Consider the following 25421-nt stretch of genomic DNA (forward strand, 5'->3'; position numbering starts at 1 on the left):
AATCTGCTTAAAGGCCAACAAACCCAGAAAGATACCCAGAAAGATCGCCTTCAGCTCCCTCCAGTTGGACGATCTTTGGGCTTCCCACTTGGACCAGACCCCCTGAGACATTTGACCATCCAGGTGGGCCCCCCAACCCCAGGCACTTGCATCTGTTGTCAGTCGCTTGTCCATGGGAAAGGTCCATGCCAGACCCCTTGAAAGATTTGCTTGGTCTCTCCACCACCAGAGAGCCCTTTTCGTCCTTGTAGAGATCCTTAACTGCTTCTCCAGTTTGACAGAATCTCCCTCTGAAGGGGTCTGGAATGGAACCTGGCCCACTGAATAGCCGGGATTGCTGCCGTAAGCAGACCCAGAACTGCCATAGCTGCTCTGACCAAGACTGCCTGGTTGCCCTGTATCTGCTTTACAGCTAGCTGCATCTTCTCCTGCTTCTCTAGTGGCAGGAACACCTTCTGGAGAACCGAGTCTATCGTATAGCCCAAAAACTTCATCTCCTGTGAGGGGACCAGATTTGACTTCTCCAGATTAAGAAGCCACCCCAGATCTTCGAGGTGAGACTGGGATGTCTGGAAATTAACTAGGACCTGCTCCCTGGAGTCCGCAAAAAATAAAAGGTCTTTAAATGAGGGTGTGTATCTATCACAGGGTGGTGTCTGTGGATACACTAAAAGGTCAAAACAACCGATTGCCACGTCCTAGTTATAACTTTAAAAGAGAAATTTTTTATAGGGAATTGGGGAAAGGGGAAAAAAATGGAGCAACCTTCACACAAAAGACCTCAAAGAGAAGTGTAGGTTCAATTGGACTTTTTAGGCAAGAGAAAAAGTTGTAAAAACAACCAATATATTCAAAAATATTATTTATTTAGAAAAAAATATTACTGTAATTAATAATAATTAATTGATTAATCGAAGTTAAAAAAGAAAGGAATTATAAATATACATCAAGTCCCATTTGATATCCTGTCAAGATTGGTACAGTCTACACAATTCATATTAATTTCTATATATATCCAAAGATTAGCAGTTTGTACAATAATACAGGATGTAGAGGATATCAAATATATAACTGAAACTTAAGTATGTTCTGGTGCTCTACATGTTTCGCATTTTTTTTGAATAACGCATCTTCAGGAGCTTTAGCAATATTCTACAATATAAAAAGAAAAAAATGTATACAGTATATCAATAGAATCCAAAACATAAAACATTGCATATATATTCATTTATACATTACATATATGTTTATTTATACAGTCTATAAAAATGCTAAAATGTTCTAAAGGGGGAAGAAAAAAAAAAAGGGGGGGGGGGAGGGAAGAAAGGAATTTGTGAGGATTCTCATGAGTAGAAAAGCAATATGGGAACGGATATGACATTTGCATTTCGTGCATTTAGTATTAATGTTATAGTGAATTTACTTACATTTCTTCGTGGATATGCCCCAAAGAAAAATGGACCAAAAAGGAAAAGGAAGAGTAAAAAAAAAAAAAAAAGGAGTATTTTCCCAAAAGAGTTAGAACAGCAAAGGTTCATTTAGTGAAACCACTTCAATCTATGTTGGAACCTATAATTTCGCATGAGGGTTTCAGATATTTTTTATGGTGTGCTGTGGCCAAGAGATCACATAACGGTAGAAGTTCTGGTGCCCCGTGCACTGTATAAAAAAATTAAATAAGGATATTTTTAGAATATTTATAGATAGATATATAGGGGAGATATATATATATATATATATACACAGAGATATAACCTAGTTTATTCAGCAGGCAATCCATTATTTAGAAAACAATATTTATTAATAAATATCAGGCAAGATATAGTGAGTAACTCTGAGAGAGTTATAGAGCGTATATAGTAATGGTTGCAAACGAGGGCGATGGTGCATATAGAGTGCACAGAATATATTGATGGCAGTGTAGTGAAAAAGAAAACATATAATTGCAAATTAAGTAAAGAAATAAATAGATGTAGTATTCTGTCACCTTTAAATGAAGTGGTCACTTCCAGCAATTTCCTAGTACAGGTAAATATAAAGACAGGCTTCCCACAGTTGTCCAAAGTAAAGAAGGGGGGGAGAAAACCCTATTCGCCCCTATGGTAGTTCGTTTCATGCAGACATGGGACCGCTGTGCATGGACGCCGGCCCCGTGTGTCCATTTATGCATAGCCATCCCAGTAGTGACGTCATTCCGCACTAGGCGGAAATGACGTTCATCCACCCGACCACGCCTCCTCTGGTAACCCCGGTCAACCAAAACATTGCGGACCGGAAGTGCGATGTCCTCGCATTCAGCGCATGTAGTGGATGTGGGCGGATCGATCGTTCCGCCCAGTATCCAAACACACACGCCGGATAAGAGAGGAGCACCATGCAAAACACTCCCCGGTCGGCGGGGAGGCTGACTCGGGTACCTCAAGGGGAAACATCACGGGAGACTGGGAATAACCACAGTCCCCCAAGACATAGCGCCAATCCACAGATCCCGAGTAGAGAACAACGGGGCCATTGTGGGCGGCGCTTACGTGGTCGCATATTGCAATCTCATCAATGAAAAATTCAACACAAAAAAAAAAGAGGGGGGGGAGGGAAGAAAACATCCTTCCCATAAACAGAAATAGAGCATTTAAAACACAAAGAGCATCACATCAACATTATTCAAACTTAAATCAAAATCAATTATAGATAAAATAATTTTGATTTTTTAAGCAAAAAACAAAAAAAAAAAAAAAACAGAAACCTTAATAAATAAATATTAAATCCCGATGCAGTGTATAGTTTGATATAATTTAAGGACATTATCCAAATGTCTATATTCGCATCAGGACATTAACCACTTCAATACCAGGCACTTAAACACCTTCCTGCCCAGACCAATTTTGAGCTTTCAGCGCTGTCGCACTTTGAATGACAATTGCGCGGTCATGCTACACTGTACCCAAAAGAAATTTTTATCATTTTTTTCCCACAAATAGAGCTTTCTTTTGGTGGTATTTGATCACCTCTGCGGTTTTTATTTTTTGCTAAACAAATAAAAAAAGCCCCTGTGTTTAGAACAGCCTGACAGCGGCGTAGGACGCAGAGTCTGAGGGAGGGACCAGTGCGAAGCCGGCCGGAGCAGGAGGACGGCGTGCCATGCGGAATATAGCTGGAGAGTGAGAGGCTCCGGCAGTATGCAGCAGACCTTCTACCCGCCACCGCTCCGGAGTCCGCCCGCCTGTCGGATGCCACACGGGAAACGATTATAACAGCGGGACCGCTGTATGCTTCCCCCCCCCCCCTCTGGTCAGATCTCCTTAGCGTCCAGCGCTTCACAGATTCTAAGCCATGACCTAAACTCCTGTACATGAGTGAGAAGAGACGAGGACACATGCAGGAAGACAGACTAAGGATCAGATCCAAGAAGCAACGTTGAACAGATAAGAAACTGAGCTGTCTGTAATATTGCAATTTAGTTGTTTTAACTTGGGCCAGGACGTGCAGTGCTGGGTTATGCTGGGCTATGTGGTGCAACTAGTTTTCCGGAACCAGGAAGAGCAACGCCGTACAGATAAGAGCTTGGGCTCTATGTAAAATTTACTCTACCTGGCTCTCAAATTGGATGTTTTAACTTGGGCCAGGTTATGCAGTACTGGGTTATACTGGGCTATGTGGTGCAACTAGCTCTCCGGAACCAGAAAGAGCAATGCCGTATAGATAAGAGTGTGGGCTTTATATAAATCTTACTCTATCTGGCTGTTAAATTTTGGGCTAGGATGTGTGGCTCAGAAGTATGCTGGGTTATGTGGTACTACGTGTTTTTTTTTTTTTTTTTTCCTTCCTTTTTTCTCTTATCTTACTGGGTGTTTTCAAGGTGCTAAAGTACTAAGTACATATATATAAATTGTATCAGAGAGGCCATCTCCCTCCCTTTGCTCCCATTCCTGGACTTCCTTAAGACTGGAAATATGCTCTACGTGTAAAGGCCCAAAAACAGGGAAGAAGGCCTAATTTGGGTCGGTGAACTATATAGTCCAGGTAAAATAAATAGGATCACACCCAGGGGCCCATTAACTGTGAGACAACCCAAACTAACTCCAGGGTTTTGAGAATATCCCTGACGTCCTATAATCTAAAGACTAACACACTAAATTGATTATAAACATATTGGTAGGTGATTAATATCATAATACCTACGCGGCATAACGTCCCAGAGTGAGCGACCTACCCTTCCTTAACGCTCCCAAGGGAAAGTTACAAGTCGAACAAATAAAAGAAGGAACAGGGCTATTACAGAAATAATAAGCGGTCTGGTGAAAAAACAAAGGTACAATTCCCAATTGCCTATAGAAAAGATAAATAAGGGGAATTCTAACAGGACCTTACATACTTCGCTCCTCCGTGCCAGGGAAAACGCTAAGATAACGACGGGCGAACCAGCCTAGTGGGGTGGAGGAAAAAACAAAATGAGTAAACCCGCTAAACAAAATGCTCGGGGGGGGTCCTAAAACCCTAAAAAATACAACAGACTGCACAATCCAACAATATCTGACCCAAGGGGGTAGCCCAAGAGGAGAGGGGGCGGAAGGGATACTTCCGAAACCCGAGAAGAAGAAGGGACAAGATAAAAAACATGAAAAAACCAGGGACCATTCCCGGGATGATCTTACAACCGAAAGCGAAATGGAGCTGAGCAGAGATGGAGAGTGTCGGGGAGTAGATCAACCTATAACACAGCAAGTATTGAGAGAAATGCTCTCAAATCTCGAAGTCGCTATAAAATCAGAAATTGGTTTGCTGAGACTGGATTTGGGACACCTGTTAAATAGAGTGGAAGAAGTGGAGTCAGATATGGAAAGGCAAGCCCAGGAATTAGGGCTCGTGAAGGACCAAATTAAAACAGCATACCAGAACCAGAGAAAAATTTTGTACCAACTGGAGGATCAAGAAAACAGAAATCGCAGACAAAATCTAAGAATACGCTCAGTACCTGAAAAAAAACAAGAAGACCTAAAGGAAATTATCAAAAATATATTTAATCCACTCCTGGATAGAGGGGAGGATGGATTCCCAAAGATTGAACGGGCCCACCGTATAGGCAGAATAAGGAATGAGGGAACCAATAAGCCACGAGATATTATTGTTAGATTCAGATTCTGTGAAGATAAAGATGAGATATGGTCAAAATTAAAAGGGGAGAGATGCATTGAAATACGCAGGGGCAGATCTGCAAGTTTTTCCAGGGGGATGGAGGGAGGGAAAATCTATGCGGGAGAAGTTATAGCTCAGTGTAGAAGTAAGAAGAAGATCCTATGTAGCTACTCAAGAGATCTAAGATGCAAGCCATAAATTTTATGACGTATAATGTCAAAGGGCTAAACACACCTAGTAAGAGGCATAAGATCCTGAAGGAACTTAGACACTACAAAGCCGAGGTGATTTTTTTACAGGAAACCCATTTTTCCCATGAGGCAAATATTAAGTTATATTCGAAGGAGTTCCCAGTTTGGTACTATGGAGATGCGATAACAAGCAGAGGAAGGGGAGTAGCTATAGGGTTCGCAAAGAAGATACAGTTTAATTTAGAAGATAGACTAGTAGATCCAGAGGGAAGGTATCTGGCCTTAAGAGGCAAGTTGAGAGAAGTGGAATGTACCCTGATTAATATATATGCCCCTAATCGCGACTCTACAAAAAATACTTGGTGGATCTTTTGGGGAAGTTGACAGATTTTGGGAGAGGACCAGTGATCTTGATGGGGGACTTGAATTTTTGTGTCGATCCGGGGCTGGATAGTACGTCTGGGGTACAGGGGACTAGTAAGGTGAAACTAAAAAGAATAAAACAAAAACTGCATACATGTCAATTAGTAGATGCTTGGAGAGTCCAGCACCCAAACGAGAAAGATTTCACGTTCTATTCCTCTGTACACGGGATGTACTCCCGGATCGACTACATCTTTGTAGATCATAGAATCTTGGAAATGGTTGAAGAGACTATGATAGAGGCAGCTACACTTTCTGATCATTCCCCGGTCAGGATGAAGTTGCTTTTAAGGGGAGGGGAATGTAAATCTTTTACTTGGCGTCTAAATGAAGGATTAATTCAGGATGCAGACGGGGAAGAAAGGATTAACAAAGAATTAGAACAATATTTTGCGATCGATACCGAGAATATATCAAGCCAAAATTTATGGGAGGCCCATAAAGCCTATATTAGGGGGATCCTGATATCATTGGGATCTAGAAAAAAAAAAAAAAGAGAGATCGGAAAAAATTAAAACCCTATTAGAGGAAATATTTAGGACAGAACAGCAACATAAAAAATACCTGAATCAAGATAAAACAATCCTTCAAAAATTAATAATCAAACGGGACGAATTAAAAACCCTGATGGAACAGGAAACTCAAAAAACGTTTAATCAAATAGCTAGAGACAGGTACTATGGAGAAAACAAACCTACTAAATATCTAGCAAGAAGACTACAAAAGAAAAAATCTAGAAACTACATAGAAAGAATCCAGACAGGTAAAGGGGAGGTGGCCTATAGAACAAGAGAGATAGCGGAAATATTCAAAAACTATTACGAGAAAGTGTATGCAGTGGACCAGCCCATAGGATTAAAAGCAGAGGAAAAGGAATTAAAAATGAGGGAGTACCTGGAAAAAGCTCAGCTAACGAAAATTACTGAATTGGAAATGGAACTACTAGAGAGACCCATTTCAGAGGAGGAATTAAAAAAGGCACTCATGGACTCAGCCTCAGGAAAAAGCCCGGGCCCAGATGGGTTTACTATATATTATTTTAAGAAATTTAGGAAAATATTAATACCGCATTTATGTAATTATTTGAATGGACTGGGGATAGAGTATGAAATGAGTAAGGAGGCAATGTCTGCATCTATAACGGTTATCCGGAAGGAGGGAAAGGACGAGACGATGTGTTCTAATTATAGGCCCATATCTCTACTTAATGCTGATACAAAGCTGTTTGCCAAAGTCCTGGCAAGTAGAATGAAGGGCCTGATGAACACACTAGTTCATCCCGACCAGGTGGGTTTCATATCTGGAAGGGAGGGAAGGGACAACGGAGTGAGAACATTGCTCCTTCTATCCCAGGAGAGTAAGAGGGAGAGCCCGAGTCTACTCCTGTCGATTGATGCCCAGAAAGCCTTCGACAGGGTAGACTGGGGCTTTATGTTCCGGACCCTGGAGGCAATGGGAGTGGGACCCAAAATGGTCCAGAGGATTAGGACACTCTATTATCACCCAACTGCTAGGATTAAGATCAATGGTATGTTATCCCTACCTTTTGAGATGAAAAATGGGACGAGACAGGGGTGTCCCCTATCACCCCTACTGTTTGTGCTGTCCCTAGAGCCACTGCTTGACACGATTCGTAATGATCCACAGATTAAGGGAATCGAAATAGGAAAGGAAGAGCATAAATTGGCCGCTTTTGCTGATGATGTTCTGTTCTATATTAGTAAAGCAAGTAATACTATGCCTAAGCTGATAGAAGCAATAGCACAGTATGGCCAACTCTCGAATTTTAAAATCAACCAAGCTAAATCAGAGGTACTCAACATTAATACGGGTAAACTGGAAAAGTGTAGGCTTTTAAAAGAGTTCGGGTTCCCTTGGCGGAAGGAATTGAATTATTTTGGAATAAAACTTACTACCTCAGTGGAGAAATTGTTTAAACTAAATTTCATCCCATTACTAGATGAAATCAAGAAAGAAAGCAATAGATTGGTAAATAGACCACTGACCTGGATGGGACGTATTAGCACACTTAAGATGTTCATTGTACCAAAAATTTTATATAAATTCCAGATGATCCCCATAGTGATACCGAAGTATTACTTCACGAAGATTAAGACACTGCTAAGGGGGTTCATATGGAATAATAAAAAACCGAGAGTTTCCTTTACCACTCTGAAACGAAGCAAAAGTCAAGGGGGGTTAGCTGTACCTGATATACAAAAATACTACAACGCAATCGTGTTGTCGAGAGTAGTAGAGTGGGTAAGGGAAAATAATAAGGAGAAAAGATGGGTAAATATAGAAAATGCTTTTAGTAAGACACAGTTGAAAAAGATAGTATGGAATCCGCCAAAACACAGGACACTTGATGTAGACACAAATATTTTGACACGTAATACACTTAGGGTATGGGATAAGGTTTACAAGCAATTGAACGGCCAGTATAATTCTCCACTTACAGAGTTAAAAAAACGAATACTTCCCTCCGGGGTTAAAAATTAATAGTGGGAACTGGCTGAAAAAAGAAAAGGCACAGGTTAGGGACTTCACAAAAGGGGGGAGGATCTTGCCATTACACGAGTTAAAACACAAAGGGGAACTAGGAAGAATAGACGAGTGGCGGTATCTTCAGTTGGCCCACTTTGTGAGAAGCTTACCACAGCCATTAAAAACGGAAGAAGAGTGGTCGCCCTTTGAGAGGTTATGCTTAGCAGACAACCCTAAGGGGATAATATCCAAGCTGTATAGGCTACTGACTGAGAAAGGAGATCTGGAGAGCCCGCCCTATTTACAGAAATGGGAAAAGGAATTGGGCACACAATGTGATAAAAGTACTCAAGGGAAAATCTATATACTCATACACAGGTCGGCAGCCGATAGCAGTACTGTAGAAATGAATTATAAACGTATCTCCAGATGGCACGCTACCCCGGACAAAATCCATAAATTTCAACCAAGTAAGTCAGGAGATTGTTGGAGAGGGTGTAGGGAATTGGGTACAATGACCCATCTGTGGTGGAGCTGTCCTAAAATAAATAAATACTGGAAAAGGATCTTGCATTATGTAAAAGAAATTACAAACACCATAATCCCAGAGGATCCATGGATAGTATTATTTCACGGCACTAGAGAGGAAACTAAAAAGTATCAGGAATCACTGGTCCCACATCTCTTAAACGCAGCCAAAAGATTGATACCCAAAAATTGGCAAAAAGAGGAAAGCCCATCAATTTGGGAATGGATCGATGCAGTAGAAGAGACTTACCGTATGACTAGGCGAAGGGAAAGCCATGATGAGAAGGGATTGGGAGTAGTAGATAAATGGCAAGAGTGGAAAAAATTTAAAAAATCATGGAGCTACGCTGAGCATATAAGAATATAAGAAGGTAATTAGAAGTAGAATTAAATCTCCACGCATAGTTAGGTAGGGGAGGGAATGGGGGGGGGGCAAGGTGGAAGAGGGAGGGAGAAGCTCGTAGGAGTAGATTTGATATTGTTTATTATACTTTTTCATTGGGGGAAAAAAAAAAAAAAAGAGAATTTTGTAATACAAATTAAAATATAAAGCTACAATGATGTGAAGACGAGGACAACGTAAATGAACTTAAAACTGACTGGACCTCATGAAAAATTCGCTGAAGTAGCAAAAAAAAAAAAAAATACCGAAAATTTTGAAAAAAAAAATGTTTTTTCCGCATATACAGGTCATTAAGTATACTACACCCTGCGTTTTGCAGTCTGCTCTAGATTTTAGATGGAGGACCTCTCCATTCGGGAGTGCAGTTTCTGCACCCTGTTTAATCCAGGGCCAGAAGTCACAGTTTCCACATTTGTATAAACCAGTACATTTTTTTTATCTCTTGTCCCTTAGACGAAAAAAAACTTGATACCAAACGATCACGTAATGAGGTGGTACGTCTAAATGTTAACCGAGGTTTTGCTCCTATATGTTTTTTAATTATTGAATCTTGATGTATAATGTGCTAGTGATTTGTAAGGATGCTGCGGACCTCTTCATGTTGGGATGAGAAGCGTGTAACCAGTCTTATATTGGTTTCTATCTCAGAATTGTGTTTTTTTCTTAGAGTATAGTAAGGTGTTTCTCGGTTTTCTACATGCTCTATTATATGCCTTTCGTAGCTGGGATTTACTATATCCTCTAGCTAACAGTCGTGTACGGAGGAGACCAGCTTCCCTGTAGAAGTCATTGTCGTGAGTGCAATTTCTACGTAATCTGACATACTGTGCATAGGGGATGTTTCTCACTAATGGACTGGGATGAGCGCTCGCTGCGTGGAGTAAGGTATTTCCTGCAGTTTCTTTACGGAACAGTTTAGTGGCCAGACAGTTGTTCTTATCCTTGAAAATTTCCAAGTCTAAGAAGGTTATTTTTTCAGAATCTAGATTTAAGGTGAACTTCAAGTTGTATGTGTTGATGTTCAGTAGTTCAATAAAATTAGTCAGCATTGCAGCTGTTCCTGTCCAGATTATGAAAATGTCGATGTAACGCATCCACGACATCACACAATCAGTAAAAGTAGAAAGGGATTCATTTGAGAATATATCGCATTCCCACCCCCCCAGGTACAGGTTCGCATAGGCCGGTGCACAGCATGTGCCCATAGCGACACCCTGTACCTGGAGGTAGTGGGACCCATTAAAACTGAACCAATTATGTGTCAGAACAAAGTTGAGAAGGGTTAGAATGAATTCATTATATTTCCATCTGGTGTGTGGTTCCTCATAAAGGAAGGTGCGTACCATCCCGACGCCCTTCTTTCCGGCGTGTGTGTTTGGATACTGGGCAGAACGATCGATCCGCCCACATCCACTACATGCGCTGAATGCGAGGACATCGCACTTCCGGTCCGCAATGTTTTGGTTGAACGGGGTTACCAGAGGAGGCGTGGTCGGGTGGATGAACGTCATTTCCGTCTAGTGCAGAATGACGTCACTACCGGGACGGCTATGCATAAATGGACACACGGGGCCGGCGTCCATGCACAGCGGTCCAATGTCTGCATGAAACAAACTACCATAGGGGCGAATAGGGTTTTCTCCCCCCCTTCTTTACTTTGGACAACTGTGGGAAGCCTGTCTTTATATTTACCTGTACTAGGAAATTGCTGGAAGTGACCACTTCATTTAAAGGTGTTAGAATACTACATCTATTTATTTCTTTACTTAATTTGAAATTATATGTTTTCTTTTTCACTACACTGCCATCAATATATTCTGTGCACTCTATATGCACCATCACCCTCGTTTGCAACCATTACTATATACGCTCTATAAATCTCTCAGAGTTACTCACTATATCTTGCCTGATATTTATTAATAAATATTGTTTTCTAAATAATGGATTACCTGCTGAATAAACTAGGTTATATCTATATCTATACACACACACACACATACACACACACACAATCTCCCCTATATATCTATCTATAAATATTCTAAAAATATCTTTATTTAATTTTTTTATACAGTGCACAGGGCACCAGAACTTCTACCGTTATGTGATCTCTTGGCCACAGCACACCATAAAAAATATCTGAAACCCTTATGCGAAATTATAAGTTCCAACATAGATTGAAGTGGTTTCACTAAATGAACCTTTGCTGTTCTAAATCTTTTGGGAAAATACTCCCTTTTTTTACTCTTCCTTTTCGGTCCATTTTTCTTTGGAGCATATCCACGAAGAAATGTAAGTAAATTCACTATAACATTAATACTACATGCACGAAATGCAAAATGTCATATCCGTTCCCATATTGCTTTTCTACTCATGAGAATCCTCACAAATTCCTTTCTTCCCCCCCCCCCCTTAGAACATTTTAGCATTATGATAGACTGTATAAATAAACATATATGTAATGTATAAATGAATATATATGCAATGTTTTATGTTTTGGATTCTATTGATACTGTATTCATTTTTTTCTTTTTATATTGTAGAATATTGCTAAAGCTCCTGAAGAAGCGTTATTCAAAAAAAAAAAAAACGCGAAACATGTAGAGCACCAGAACATACTTAAGTTTGTTATATATTTGATATCCTCTACATCCTGTATTATTGTACAAACTGCTAATCTTTGGATATATATAGAAATGAATATGAATGTGTAGACTGTACCAATCTTGACAGGATATCAAATGGGACTTGATGTATATTTATAATTCCTTTCTTTTTTAACTTCGATTTTTAATTACAGTAATATTAATTTTTTTCTAAATAAATATTTTTGAATATATTGGTTGTTTTTACAACTTTTTCTCTTGCCTAAAAAGTCCAATTGAACCTACACTTCTCTTTGAGGTCTTTTGTGTGAAGGTTCCTCCATTTTTTTCCCCTTTCCCCAATTCCCTATAAAAAATTGCTCTTTTAAAAAAAATAAAAGGTTGTCCAGATCAGGGAGGACTGAAATCCCCTTTAGTTTCAGGGGCTCCAGAGCCTCTGCCATAATTTTTATAAAGACTCTGGGAGAGGATGAGAGTCCGAATGGCAGAGCCCTGAATTGGAGGTGCCACACCGAACTCCCCAAATTCAATACCAGGCGCAGGAACTGTTGTGACGCCTGATGAATGGGTATATGAAGATAGGCATCCCTTAGATCCAGGGATGCCATGAAACAATTTGGGGTGAACAATTTTGTGATGGAAACATTTTTATCCATCCTGAAATGTTTGTACCGTATAGGCCCGTTTAGAACTGTTAAGTTCAGGATCAAACGGTACTTCCCTGAGGGTTTCCTCACCAAAAAAATATGGGAGTAAAAACCCTTGCCCTGTTGATTTACTGGGACTTGGATCAAGACCTCTTGCTGTATCAGCTCCTGTAATAAGAGCTTCATTGCAGAGGCCGTCTCCTGATCCCTCAGTAAAGCCGTCACATAGAACCTGCTTGGGGGTGGTTCTGAAAACTCTAGCTTGTACCCCTCAGCGATTACGCTTTTCACAAACTTTGGGGAAAACCTGTCCCACTGTTCGCGAAAAGCTGACAGTCTCCCCCCTACTGGGGAGAGATTATCACTTGCTCTTAGAGGCGTGCTCTGGAGGAGATCTAAAGAGAACTCCACCCCTGCCTCTACCTCTCTGTGAACCCCACCGGCTCTTAAGGTCCTGGTCTTTTTTACGGGACTGTTGAAGAGCACGAAATCTACTCTTGGTAAACTGCTTCTTCTTTGCTGGAAAGGCCTTCTATCAGCTGTCCTATCCAGCACTGACTCTAGATCAGGGCCAAAGAGCAAGTCACCTGAAAAAAGCAGACCACACAGTTTGACCCTGTGTCCCCAGTCCATGTTTTCAGCCAAATTGCCCTCCTGTTGAATTCACAAGAGCCGAAGACCTGGCGGCTAGCTTGACCGACTCTGCTGATACATCTGCCATATATTTGACAGCATTTAAAATAAGTGGGAAAGACTCTAAGAGATCTTTGCGGGGCGTCCCCCCTTCTACATGGCTCTTCAGTTTCTCCACCCAGCATTCCAGGTTCCTAGCGCCACCACCGTAGCAGCCATGGCTGGCTTCAGACTGACGCTACATCCCAGGCTTTCTTGAGGATGGAGTCAGCTTTCTTGTTCATTGGATCTTTTAGGATCCCCATATCCTCAAAAGCTAGATCCGTTTGCCTAGATACTTGCGAGAAGGCTGCATCGACTCTGGGTTTTTTGTTCCATACCTCAGAATCCTTATCCTCAAAAAGGAAACCTTCTCTTGAGGGCCTTGGAGAAAAAAGGGGCTTTTTCTGGGTCTTTCCACTCTTTTTTCACTGTATCCGAGAGGATCTTCAGAGTCCCTGATGGAGACAAGAGTCCTCGGTCTCAACCGGTCTGGATGATGATGCCCTGGGATTAGGTGGCAAGTTCTGAGGTTCGGTCTGCCCGGAAGGGTTTTGTATCAAGATGGACCTGACCGAACTCAATGAGTTTGTCAGTTCCTTAATCGAGGAAAATAACTCCTTATACTGCTGGGATGTTTCCTCTTCCACCAACTCCTTGATACAAACTCTGCACATTGCCTTCTGCCACGAGTCTCTAAGGGGGTTCTTGCAGGAAGGACATTTCCTCTGACTTGGTTTAGACTTTCCTAGTGACCTTTCCTGAAATGACATACAGTTCAAACTCACTAGGTGTTCAACAGCCCCCTAATATCAAGCCAGTGCAGAGACCCGCCACCAAACAGACCATAGTGAGACCCCTGAACTATGCTGCAGGATCCGAGAGAAGTCACCTCCGATCCTGCAGCGACAGAGGGGGGAAACAGACAAGAAACACCACAAGGATAGCACAATAGTATAGCAGAGGGTGCCGCTTCACCTTACCTACCTGGGCTGGACCGGTGCTAGGGGCGCCTGCCTCTGCCATTGCCATCTTGCACTCTTCCATACCGCCAAGTGAGGCAGCTTCTTGCCTTTCAGTTCCGCTATTCATTTAAATTTCCTGCCCGGTGACTCACACCAGAATATATGCGCTTTCCACATCCGGAGGTAGACTCTAGACTCCCTAGCCATCAGCAGCGTCAGAACTGCAGCACCTGGCTCATCACAGCGACAAGCAGAATGGAAGAACAGCCCTTAGTACAGTAGATCCTCCCTGAGAGGCAGTCAAAAGAACGGCAACGATTAGGCGCATCCGGTCGGCATACCTAGACCAACAGGACAGGAGCCTATAGAATGCCCGTGATCCTGCGCAAAAGCCTCTATAGAGGAGGAAGGGCATAGAGCAAACATTGCCGGACCCATGGGCCACCAGAGCGATTGAGGTGCCCACCAGGAGGATCCCATGACCTTGCCAGAAACCAAACAGATCTACCTCAGGAGTGACCCATCGGAGACATATCCAATGAAACACGGCCCAGAGAAGGGCCCAGCCCATGGTCCAGCCCTAGCCAACAGGCATCTGCCTGTCAGTATTCCACTCCTGTAATGCGTACGTCGGAGAGGGCCAGAACGAGACATTCTGCCCACCAGAGGATACAGGCAAATGCCAGGACTGCCAGCACCCTATTTGGCCCACCCCAGTGATCAACATAAGCCACCGCTGTTGCCGACTGGATCTGTACCTGGAGCCCCCGAAGTCAATCCATTCATGATTCTATCATAGTCTGATCTCTCAAAGTTCCAGGATATTGCTCGGTAGCCCAGATTCCACCAGCGTCCAACAACCCTGAGCAGAGCTCAGTCTCAGGCCACCTCCCGACCCGGACAGACTGGCATTAGTGGTCACCCTGTTCAGTACAAGGGGAGAAAGGATTTACCCTGCTGAAGAACCAGAGAGTGAAGCCACCAGACCAGGGAACCTCTGGTTTCCTGGCTCAGCTGAATCTGATTGTCCAGAGACCTCGGACACTTGTCCCATTGTGCCAGGATCTCTCTAAAGGGAGCTTGTATGGAACTGTGCAAATGGAATCATCTCAAAATTAGGTAGATACCATTAGACCCAACACCCACATGGTGTTCTTCAGGGGGGCCCACCTGCAGGACAACAGTAAATGAAAAACACAGAATGCAACTTCTGGAGCTTGTCCAGAGGAAGAAAAACTCTGGACAGAACTGAAGCCCAGGGCAGGCTCAGATAATCCAATGTTCTGGAAGGGGCCAAAGCAGACTTCAGATAGTATAGAAGCCAAATGGAATCTGTCAAGGTCTGTATAGGAGCTATGTTGCCCCTTGGGGTAGTCGAGGACTCGCAGCAGAAGATTGTCCAGGCAGCCCAGGACTGCAAACCCCCACTGACGTAACCACACCAGATCTGGGGCCAACACCTTGTGAACACCAGAGGAGTGATGGCAAGACGAAAGGGCAACACCACACGATATTGCTCAGCACCCACCCACAACAAAAACGGAGGAAGTGCTGGGTCGGGCACATAGTGGAATGCGCAAGTAAGCATTCGAGATGCCGATCAAAGCCAGAAAGTTCCCATGATAAAGAGGAGCCAGAATTGGACGTACCACGCCCTCCATCTTTTGATCTGTGAACAGGTTTATATAAAACCCCTGAAACTGTTCCTGACACGGGAACTGTAACAATTACACTCTGAAGCAACAATGGTGATGGACAATGGCACGCCCCTAAGGCCAGACGTGTACTCCCTATATAACCCCTCCCACTACTGGGAGTCCTCAGTTTTGTAGCCAAGCAATACAAGTGTATACCAAGAAGGGAGGTGTTCTGTGTCCCCTGATGCACATCAAAGAAAAGGATTTTACAGGTAAGCCGTTTTAAAAATCCTGTTTTCTTTTCTTACATCAGGGGACACAGAGTTATAGTAGTTACTATGTGTGATGTCCCATAGCAATGGCAACTGAAGGGGAGGGAGACAACAAAAAACAGGAGGCCAGAGGACTCATACTGCAGCCCTCAGTATACTGCGCCCAAAGGCTATATCCTCATGACCTTTAAAGTGGTTGTAAACCCTTACAAACCACTTTGACCTACAGGTAAGCCTAGATTAAGGCTTACCTGTAGGTCCAAGAAATATCTCCTAAACCCCTTGGGGTAGTCAAGGACTCGCAGCAGAAGATTGTCCAGGCAGCCCAGGACTGCAAACCCCCACTGACGTAACCACACCAGATCTGGGGCCAACACCTTGTGAACACCAGAGGAGTGATGGCAAGACGAAAGGGCAACACCACACGATATTGCTCAGCACCCACCCACAACAAAAACGGAGGAAGTGCTGGGTTGGGCACATAGTGGAATGCGCAAGTAAGCATTCGAGATGCCGATCAAAGCCAGAAAGTTCCCATGATAAAGAGGAGCCAGAATTGGACGTACCACGCCCTCCATCTTTTGATCTGTGAACAGGTTTATATAAAACCCCTGAAACTGTTCCTGACACGGGAACTGGAACAATTACACTCTGAAGCAACAGGGCTTGCACACCCCCACAAGGAAAATAGCAAACGGTCCAGTGACAGACGCACATTGGAAGCAAAAAAACCTTTTTGAGGAACAAGGCCGGAAAAATATCTTGTAACCGGACAAAATCAAGACGCGTAATGATGTCATTCAGAGTAGCCACCCACAATACATGTCTATGCACCACTGCGGAAACAATTCTCAGCAACCAGGGGAACTGTGGCCAAGAGGCATAACAGACATACTGCAGTGCCTAGACCAACAGGTCTGCCAATGCAGCAAAGGCAGGGGGATTCTGCTCCCTCTCCAGGAATGTCAGCTGGATCTTTAGAAGCCAGAGATTCCTCTATTGGAATCAGTTGCCTTGAGCAGCCTAGAGACATTACTGGTGAAACAGTCCACTTCTGAAGGAGGGACACCTCAAAGGGGTGCCTCACAGCAAGCGTTTTTGGAAGCACAAAGGGGCACTTTGGAAACTCCCAGTCTTCATAGACAAATTAGACAAAATAAGAGGGAGAAGGGAACGCTTTCGCCGCGCAAGACTGTTCATGGGTGCCAAAGGGGAACTGGCCCTCTGCCACAGCCACCGCTGCACTCTCCATCTTGAAAAGGTTCCTGCACAAATGTAATAAGTGCGACAACCAGCGCCTTTTTGTGCACCACTGCAGTTGTGGGGGAATCATCCTCACTGCCTGACAGGACAGGGAGCATGGTCTTAAACCCTGCAAGGTGGGCCACGTCAGTGGCGGCAGAGCCAGATATAGGCTCATTCGAGACAGAGGAAGTAGGGGAGGGCGGGAGTGCCATTTACTAGGCCAGTGATGGCGAACCTTGGCACCCCAGATGTTTTACTACATTTCCCATGGTGCTCACTATACTGCAGAGTGCAATGAGCATCATGGGAAATGTAGTTCCAAAACATCTGGGGTGCCAAGGTTCGCCATCACTGTACTAGGCTATATGAGCTATAAAACTCAGGAGGGGGGGCACCAACTGAGACCCCGAGGCCTCTCACAGGGAGCACAGAGGCCCCTCACAGGGGATGCCGATGGATGCCGCCCACACAAGGCACCACTGAGGCCCCTCACAGGGAATGCCAGGACCCACCTAAAAAGAACCCCCAAAAGGAGATCCCAGAGCCCCCACAGCGCCACCCCTCTGGTAGAGGGCGGCCACGAGGCCTAGCAGGTCGAAAAATTACTGCAAGTGCCCAGCCCGCACCGATCTGCTGAACGGAAGGCAGACACCCAAAAACAGAAAGCAGTGCTCTTCTGCTGTCCACCCAGTGCCCGGTCGGTAGGCCACAAAGCCGCGGCCTAAATTTCCTGCTGTCTGCCACGAGTGCCTGGCCCTTGGGGAACCGGACCGATCCGCTGAATGGAGGGCAGACACCCAAAAACAGAAAGCAGTGGCCTCCAACCATCGCCCGGTTGGTGGGCTGCAAAGCCGTGCCCTAAATTTCTGGCCACCTGCCACGAGTGCGTGGACCGCAGGGGGACTGGACTGATCCAAGCCACTGAACGGAGGATGGACACCCAAAAACGAAAATCATTGGCCTCCGCTGCCTGCCCACCCAGCACCCAGACGGCCGCCACAGGAGGTCCTCCGATCGCAGATGTCTGGTCACCTGCCTCCTAGGCCCAACCACTGCAGCAGGTGGGCCCAAGGGATACCCCTCCCCAGTAGCAACCCTGAGGGTGGAAGGGAGGGGACAGTGTGTCAAAAAGCACCTAGGCCAGAAGCCTAGGCATTACCCGGGAAGGAAGGGAAGGGGATGGAAGAGAACCCCAGAGGGACTGACCACCCCAAGGAATACCCATGCCCCATACCACGTCCAGGGAAGGAGAAGAGGGAGCCCTGCACTTACCGATGCAGCGAAGTGTGCAGGTAACGCTCCTGGACAGATCCCCCTCTGTAGCGAAGTGGGGGGAGGCTGTTGGCCATGAGGAACGCTGCGACTCAGGCCGAGACCCGGTTGTATGAACTCAAGACGTTTAACTCGCAGGGCCAGCCCCCGGCTAGTGGGGCTATGTGGCGGCCAATCTAGCACGTAGCTGCAGTCTGCACACGCTTGCTGGGGAGACCACTAGATCTTTGTGTCCAGGGCATTGCCCAGCCTGGCAGTTGATTGTAAATCGCACCGGAGTAAAATCCCAGGACTAGAGATCCCAGCAGGGAACTAGGAAAAAACAGGATTTTTAAAACAGCTTACCTGTAAAATACTTTTCTTTGATGTACATCGGGGGACACAGAGCCATAGTAGTTACTATGTGGGTTATATGGACCACTGATAGGTGATGGACAATGGCACGCCCCTAAGGCCAGACGTGTACTCCCTATATAACCCCTCCCACTACTGGGAGTCCTCAGTTTTGTAGCCAAGCAATACAAGTGTATACCAAGAAGGGAGGTGTTCTGTGTCCCCTGATGCACATCAAAGAAAAGGATTTTACAGGTAAGCCGTTTTAAAAATCCTGTTTTCTTTTCTTACATCAGGGGACACAGAGTTATAGTAGTTACTATGTGTGATGTCCCATAGCAATGGCAACTGAAGGGGAGGGAGACAACAAAAAACAGGAGGCCAGAGGACTCATACTGCAGCCCTCAGTATACTGCGCCCAAAGGCTATATCCTCATGACCTTTAAAGTGGTTGTAAACCCTTACAAACCACTTTGACCTACAGGTAAGCCTAGATTAAGGCTTACCTGTAGGTCCAAGAAATATCTCCTAAACCTATACGGTTTAGGAGATATTTACAAAAAGACAGCCACCACTGTCTACGGTGCACTGGGCAGGCCGCAGATGTCGGCTCCCGTGTGCATGCACAGCGCCAGAGCAGCGAGTACCGGAAGTCACTCCGGCATCCATGGCAGTGGCGGACTTGAAGACGGAGGACCGCTTCGGGGGCTTTGTTCTCAGGTAAGTTATTCATAATGAGCTAGTATGCTATGCATACTAGCTCATTATGCCTTTGCCTTGCAGGTTCCTTTTTTATTTTATTTTTCAACTGCCTTTACTTCCTCTTTAATATCAATTTGATAAAATCTGATAAACGTATGAACCGATGACTAGACATGTGCAGAGTAAAATATTTCGTTTCGGAATTTCGTTTTCGTCCGAAAACTTAATTTATTTAGTTACTCCCGAAATTCGTTTTTATTTATTTCGTTTTTCGTTCAAAAATTGCATTCGTCCGAAAATCCACATGAATTACGGTCGAATCTGTCTTGGAAGGCTTATGGTGTCTGTCGTATGTATAAAGAAGATTCGACGGAGCTAACTATATAGCATACTTTAGAACCCTATTAAAGTCTATGGGACTCCAACGTTCAAAATCTAAAGTGCTAATTTTAAAGGCTAATTTGCCAGTTACTGTCCTAAAAAGTGTTTGGGGACCCGGGTCCTGCCCCAGGGAACATGTATCAATGCAAAAAAAAGTTTTAAAAACGGCCGTTTTTTCGGGAGCAGTTATTTTAATAATGATTAAAGTGAAACAATAAAAGTGTAATATTCCTTTAATTTTCGTAGGCGGGGGTTGTCTATAGTGTGCCTGTGAAGGGGCGCATGTTTCCCGTGCTTAGAACTGTCCCAGCACAAAGTGTCATTTATGCAGGAAAAAAAGTCCTTTAAAATCACTCGCAGCTATTATGAATTGTCGGCTCCGTAATACAGAGAACACTCATTGAAAGTCATTGATAAAAAAAAAAAATAATTAAAAAAAAAGCGTGGGGGTCCCCCAAATTCAATTACCAGGCCCTTCAGGTCTGGTATGGATATTAAGGGGAACCCTGCCTCAAATTTAAGAAAAAATTTGACGTGGGGTTCCCCCTAAAAATCCATACCAGACCCTTTATCCGAGCACGCAACCTGGCAGGCTGCAGGAAAAGAGGGGGGGGAAGAGAGAGCGGCCCCCCCTCCCTCCTGAACCGTACCAGGCCACATGCCCTCAACATTGGGAGGATGCTTTGGGGGTCCGTGACCCCTCAAAGCACCTTGTCCCCATGTTGATGAGGACAAGGGCCTCATCTCCACAACCCTGGCCGGTGGTTGTGGAGGTCTGCGGGCGGGGGGCTTATCAGAATCTGGAAGCCCCCTTTAACAAGGGGACCCCCAGATCCCGGCCCCCCCCCCTGTTTGAAATGGTAAGGGGGTACAAAAGTACCCCTACCATTTCACAAAGAAAGTGTAAAAAATGGTTAAATAAAACAAACACACTTTTGAAAAATTCCTTTATTAAAAATAAAAAAATAAAAAAAAGATTCCAGTGGCAGTAATCCACTCTTGCTATCCAGCGACGGACGGTCATCTCTCCAGCGATGTCTCATCTCATCCAGCGCAGCGAATACATCCTTCTTCTGTCTCCTCCACGGAGACACTGCAGGCATTTCGGCGGCTGACGTTTCTTATATACGGAGGGCGGGGCCACCCGTCACCTGACCCCGCCCCCCTCTGACGCAAGGGGAAACCCGGGGTTCCCCGTGACGTATGGGTGACCCCGCCCCCCTCTGATGTAACGGAAACCTGCCTGTGTTACATCAGAGGGGTGCGGGTCACCCCTACGTCACAGGGAACCCCGGGTTTCCCCTTGCGTCAGAGGGGGCGGGGTCAAGTGACGGGTGGCCCCGCCCTCCATATATAAGAAACGTCAGCCGCCGGAATGCCTGCAGTGTCTCCGTGGAGGAGACAGAAGAAGGATGGATCGCTGCGCTGGAGAGATGACCGTCGCTGGATAGCAAGAGTGGATTACCGCCGCTGGAATCTTTTTTATTATTATTTTTTGTTTTTTAATAAAGGAATTTTTCAAAAGTGTGTTTGTTTTATTTAACCATTTTTTACACTTTCTTTGTGAAATGGTAGGGGTACTTTTGTACCCCCTTACCATTTCAAACAGGGGGGGGGCCGGGATCTGGGGGTCCCCTTGTTAAAGGGGGCTTCCAGATTCTGATAAGCCCCCCGCCCGCAGACCTCCACAACCACCGGCCAGGGTTGTGGGGATGAGGCCCTTGTCCTCATCAACATGGGGACAAGGTGCTTTGAGGGGTCACAGACCCCCAAAGCATCCTCCCAATGTTGAGGGCATGTAGCCTGGTACGGTTCAGGAGGGAGGGGGGGCGCTCTCTCGTCCCCCCCTCTTTTCCTGCGGCCTGCCAGGTTGCGTGCTCGGATAAAGGGTCTGGTATGGATTTTTAGGGGGAACCCCACGTCAATTTTTTTTTTAATTTGATGCGGGGTTCCCCTTAATATCCATACCAGACCTGAAGGGCCTGGTAATTGAATTTGGGGGACCCCCACGCTTTTTTATTTATTTATTTATTTTTTTATCAATGACTTTCAATGAGTGTTCTCTGTATTACGGAGCCGACAATTCATAATAGCTGCGAGTGATTTTAAAGGACTTTTTTTCCTGCACAAATGACACTTTGTGCAGGGACAATTCTAAGCACGGGAAACATGCGCCCCTTCACAGGCATACTATAGACAACCCCCCCCTACGAAATTTAAAGGAATATTACACTTTTATTGTTTCACTTTAATCATTATTAACCACTTGCCGCCCGCCCTATAGCAAATAGACGGCGGCAAAGTGGTTTCATAATCCTGACCGGACGTCATATGACGTGATCAGGATTATGAGCCGCTGCGCGCCCCCGGGGGCGCGCATCGCGGTGATCGTTGTTGCGGGGTGTCAGTCTGAAACCCGGCAACTACGATCTCAGTAAAGAGTCTCCGACAGAGACTCTTTACCACGTGATCAGCCATGTCCAATCACGGCTGATCACAGTGTAAATAGGAAAAGCCGGTGATCGGCTTTTCCTCACTCGCGTCTGTCAGACGCGAGTAGAGGAGAGCCGATCAGCTGCTCCTCTGACAGGGGGGGGTCTGTGCTGATCGATTATCAGCACAGCCCCCCCGAGGATGCCCACACTGGACCACCAGGGACGCCACTAGACCACCAGGGATGCCAAGGACAAAGGTATGCCACCCTAGACCACCAGGGATTGCAATCAGTGCCACAATGGATGCCAATCAGTGCACATAATGGATGCCAATCAGTGCCCACAATGGGCATCACTGATTGGCATGCATTATTGATTGGCACTGATTGGCATCCATTAGTATAATATATTATAATACAATGCCCCCTATCAGTTCCCATCTGTGCCGCCTATCAGTGCCTACCCATGCCAACCTGTGCCGCCTACCCATGCCCACCTGTGCCGCCTACCCATGCCCACCTGTGCCACCTACCCAAGCCCACCTGTGCTGCCTACCCATGCCCACCTGTGCCGCCTAACCCATGCCCACCTGTGCCACCTATCCATGCCCATCCATGCCAATTTGTGCCACCTATCAGTGCCCATCCGTGTCGCCCATCAGTGCCACCCATCAGTGCCGCCTATCAGTGCCACATATCGGTGTCCATCAATGCCACCTCATCAGTGCCACTTCATTGGTGCCACCTCATCAGTGCCCATCAGTGCCGCCTTATCATTGCCCATCAGTGTAACCCCATCAGTGAAGGAGAAAACTTACTTATTTGCAAAGTTTTGAAACTGAAACTTTCGGTATTTTTTTATTTGTTTAGCAAAAAATAAAAATCCCAGAGGTGATCAAATACCACCAAAAGAAAGCTCTATTTGTGGGAAAAAAATGATAAAAATTTCATTTGGGTACAGTGTAGCACGACCGCGCAATTGTCATTCAAAATGCGACAGCGCTGAAAGCTCAAAATTGGTCTGGGCAGGAAGGTGTTTAAGTGCCTGGTATTGAAGTGGTTAAAATCACTGCTCCCGAAAAAACTGCCGTTTTTAAAACTTTTTTTTGCATTGATACATGTCCCCTGGGGCAGGACCCGGGTCCCCAAACACTTTTTAGGACAGTAACTTGCCAAATCTTTTCTCTCTGTCAAATCTTTTTTCTCTGTCGAATATTTTCTCTATATAATCTTGGACTAATAGAGGTAAGGTTAGGCACATTCGACCACAGGTTCTATAGACACAGATTGTTGTCAGAGTCATGTCGAATCTCCTATTCTATATCGAACTGTTGTAACAATGAAAACGAAAATAAAGCATTTATTTATGTCGGATCTTTCGTTTTTCGGATTTTGTGCTTTCGTTATCGTTTGTCAAAACGAAAATAGCTGAAATTCGGACGAAAATGCATTCGGACGAAAACGAATGCACATGTCTACCGATGACCAAGTCGCGGCCTTACAGATCTGAGCCATAGAGGCCTGATGATGCACCACCCAATAGCCACTAATCTTCCTGGATGAGTGCGCTCTAGCATAAGGAAGAATTTTCTTCTTAATTTGAAGCTTGAACAATCACTTGACAAATCCATTTGGAAAATAGTAGGTTTTGATACTGCCTGTCAACATTTTGAACCTTCTGCCAGTACAAACAAAACGTGTTTTGCGAACCTGAGAGGTCGCCTTTAAACTCTGATCACTCTTACTACATCAAGGGAATGCAGTGCTTTCTCTTCCCTAGATTGAGGCTCTGGGGAGAAAGCAGCAAGAATAATATCTTGGTTTAAATAAAAAAAATAGGATTTTGTACTCAACATAAAATCCTTTTCTCTGTAGTTCACTGACTGACATAGCTCCTTTACTTTAGACTAGGGATGAGCCAAACACCCTCCGGTTCAGACCAGAACTTTCGAACAGACCGAAAATTCATACGAACTTTAGAACCCCATTGAAGTCTATGGGACTGGAACGTTCAAAATAGAAAAGTGCTAATTTGAATGGCCAATATGCAAGATATTGTCCTAAAAAGGGTTTGGGGACTCGGCTCCTGCCCCAGGCCAATTTTTTTTTTTTTTTTTAAACGGCTGTTTTTTCGGGAGCACTGATTTTAATGACGATTAAAGTGAAAAAAAAGTGAAATATTCCTTTAAATATCATGCCTGGGGGGTGTCTATAGTATGCTTGTCAAGTGGCAAGTGTTTCCCGTGTTTAGAACAGTTCCTGCACAAAATGACATTTAACGGAAAAAAAGTCATTTAAAACTGCTTGCAGTTTTAATGTAATATCTGGTTCCGGCAATACGGATGAAAATCATTGAGAAAAAAAAAAGAAGCATGGGTAGCCCCCCATGCCCATAACCAGCCCCTTTGGGTCTTGTATGGATATTAAGGGGAACCCTATACCCAAATTAAAAAAAGGAAAGGCGTGGGGCTCCCAGGCCCTATATATTCAGAACAACAGTATACAGACAGCGCAAACAAGACAGGGACTGCATAGGTTTGTAGTGTTAAGTAGAATCCATTTGTAATTTTGAACTGTTACATTTTTAAAGTTTTTGGGCCGTCCGTCTTTTTTCATCTCACTTTGTGTTGTCTCCTTCCGTTTGCAAGTAGGAGACGTTTGTAAGTTGGATGTTTGAAAGTAGGGGCCTACCCTATATGCTCTGCAGAAATGTGGGCCTAAGGTGTTGGTGTTGCCACAACACTGTAAGCCCTCAAAGTGACTCTTGGTGGGCGCTGGAGCGCCCTGCCATGAACGATTATATCAAGAATTGTAATTACATGCCATTGTGGAACAGTGGTAGAAAAACTGGGCCTTTGGTGGTTGTGGTGATGGTGCTGGTGCCACAGTCCTCACAGTTACTCTCTGTGGACGCAGGAACAGTCCCTGCTGTGAAATATTATATCAAGAATAGTAGTCCATTATGCTTTACCTTTGCAGGGATTGAAAGAGGAAGTAAACTCATCAGGGTTTACTTCCTTTTTAACTCATTTTCCAGGGGCATTCCTCTAACAATAAAACCATGCCCTACACATGACTAGGAGTGTAATT

At 44.6% G+C, this 25421-nt stretch overlaps 1 long non-coding RNA gene across 1 annotated transcript; it reads right to left on the reverse strand.

Moving 5' to 3' along the window:
- Nucleotides 1-889: 889 nt before the first annotated feature.
- LOC143934901 (uncharacterized) lies at nucleotides 890-2167 on the reverse strand. Its single transcript, XR_013263425.1, has 3 exons — nucleotides 1988-2167; nucleotides 1428-1659; nucleotides 890-1152 (listed from the first exon to the last, which is right to left on the reverse strand). It is a non-coding gene; the product is annotated as an uncharacterized LOC143934901 (long non-coding RNA).
- Between the last annotated feature and the right edge of the window lie 23254 nt (nucleotides 2168-25421).

The sequence above is a fragment of the Lithobates pipiens genome, unplaced genomic scaffold (assembly GCF_037356315.1).
Source record: "Lithobates pipiens isolate NorthernLeopardFrog02 unplaced genomic scaffold, aLitPip1_a1.2 Scaffold_28, whole genome shotgun sequence".
Taxonomy (NCBI): Eukaryota; Metazoa; Chordata; class Amphibia; order Anura; family Ranidae; genus Lithobates; species Lithobates pipiens.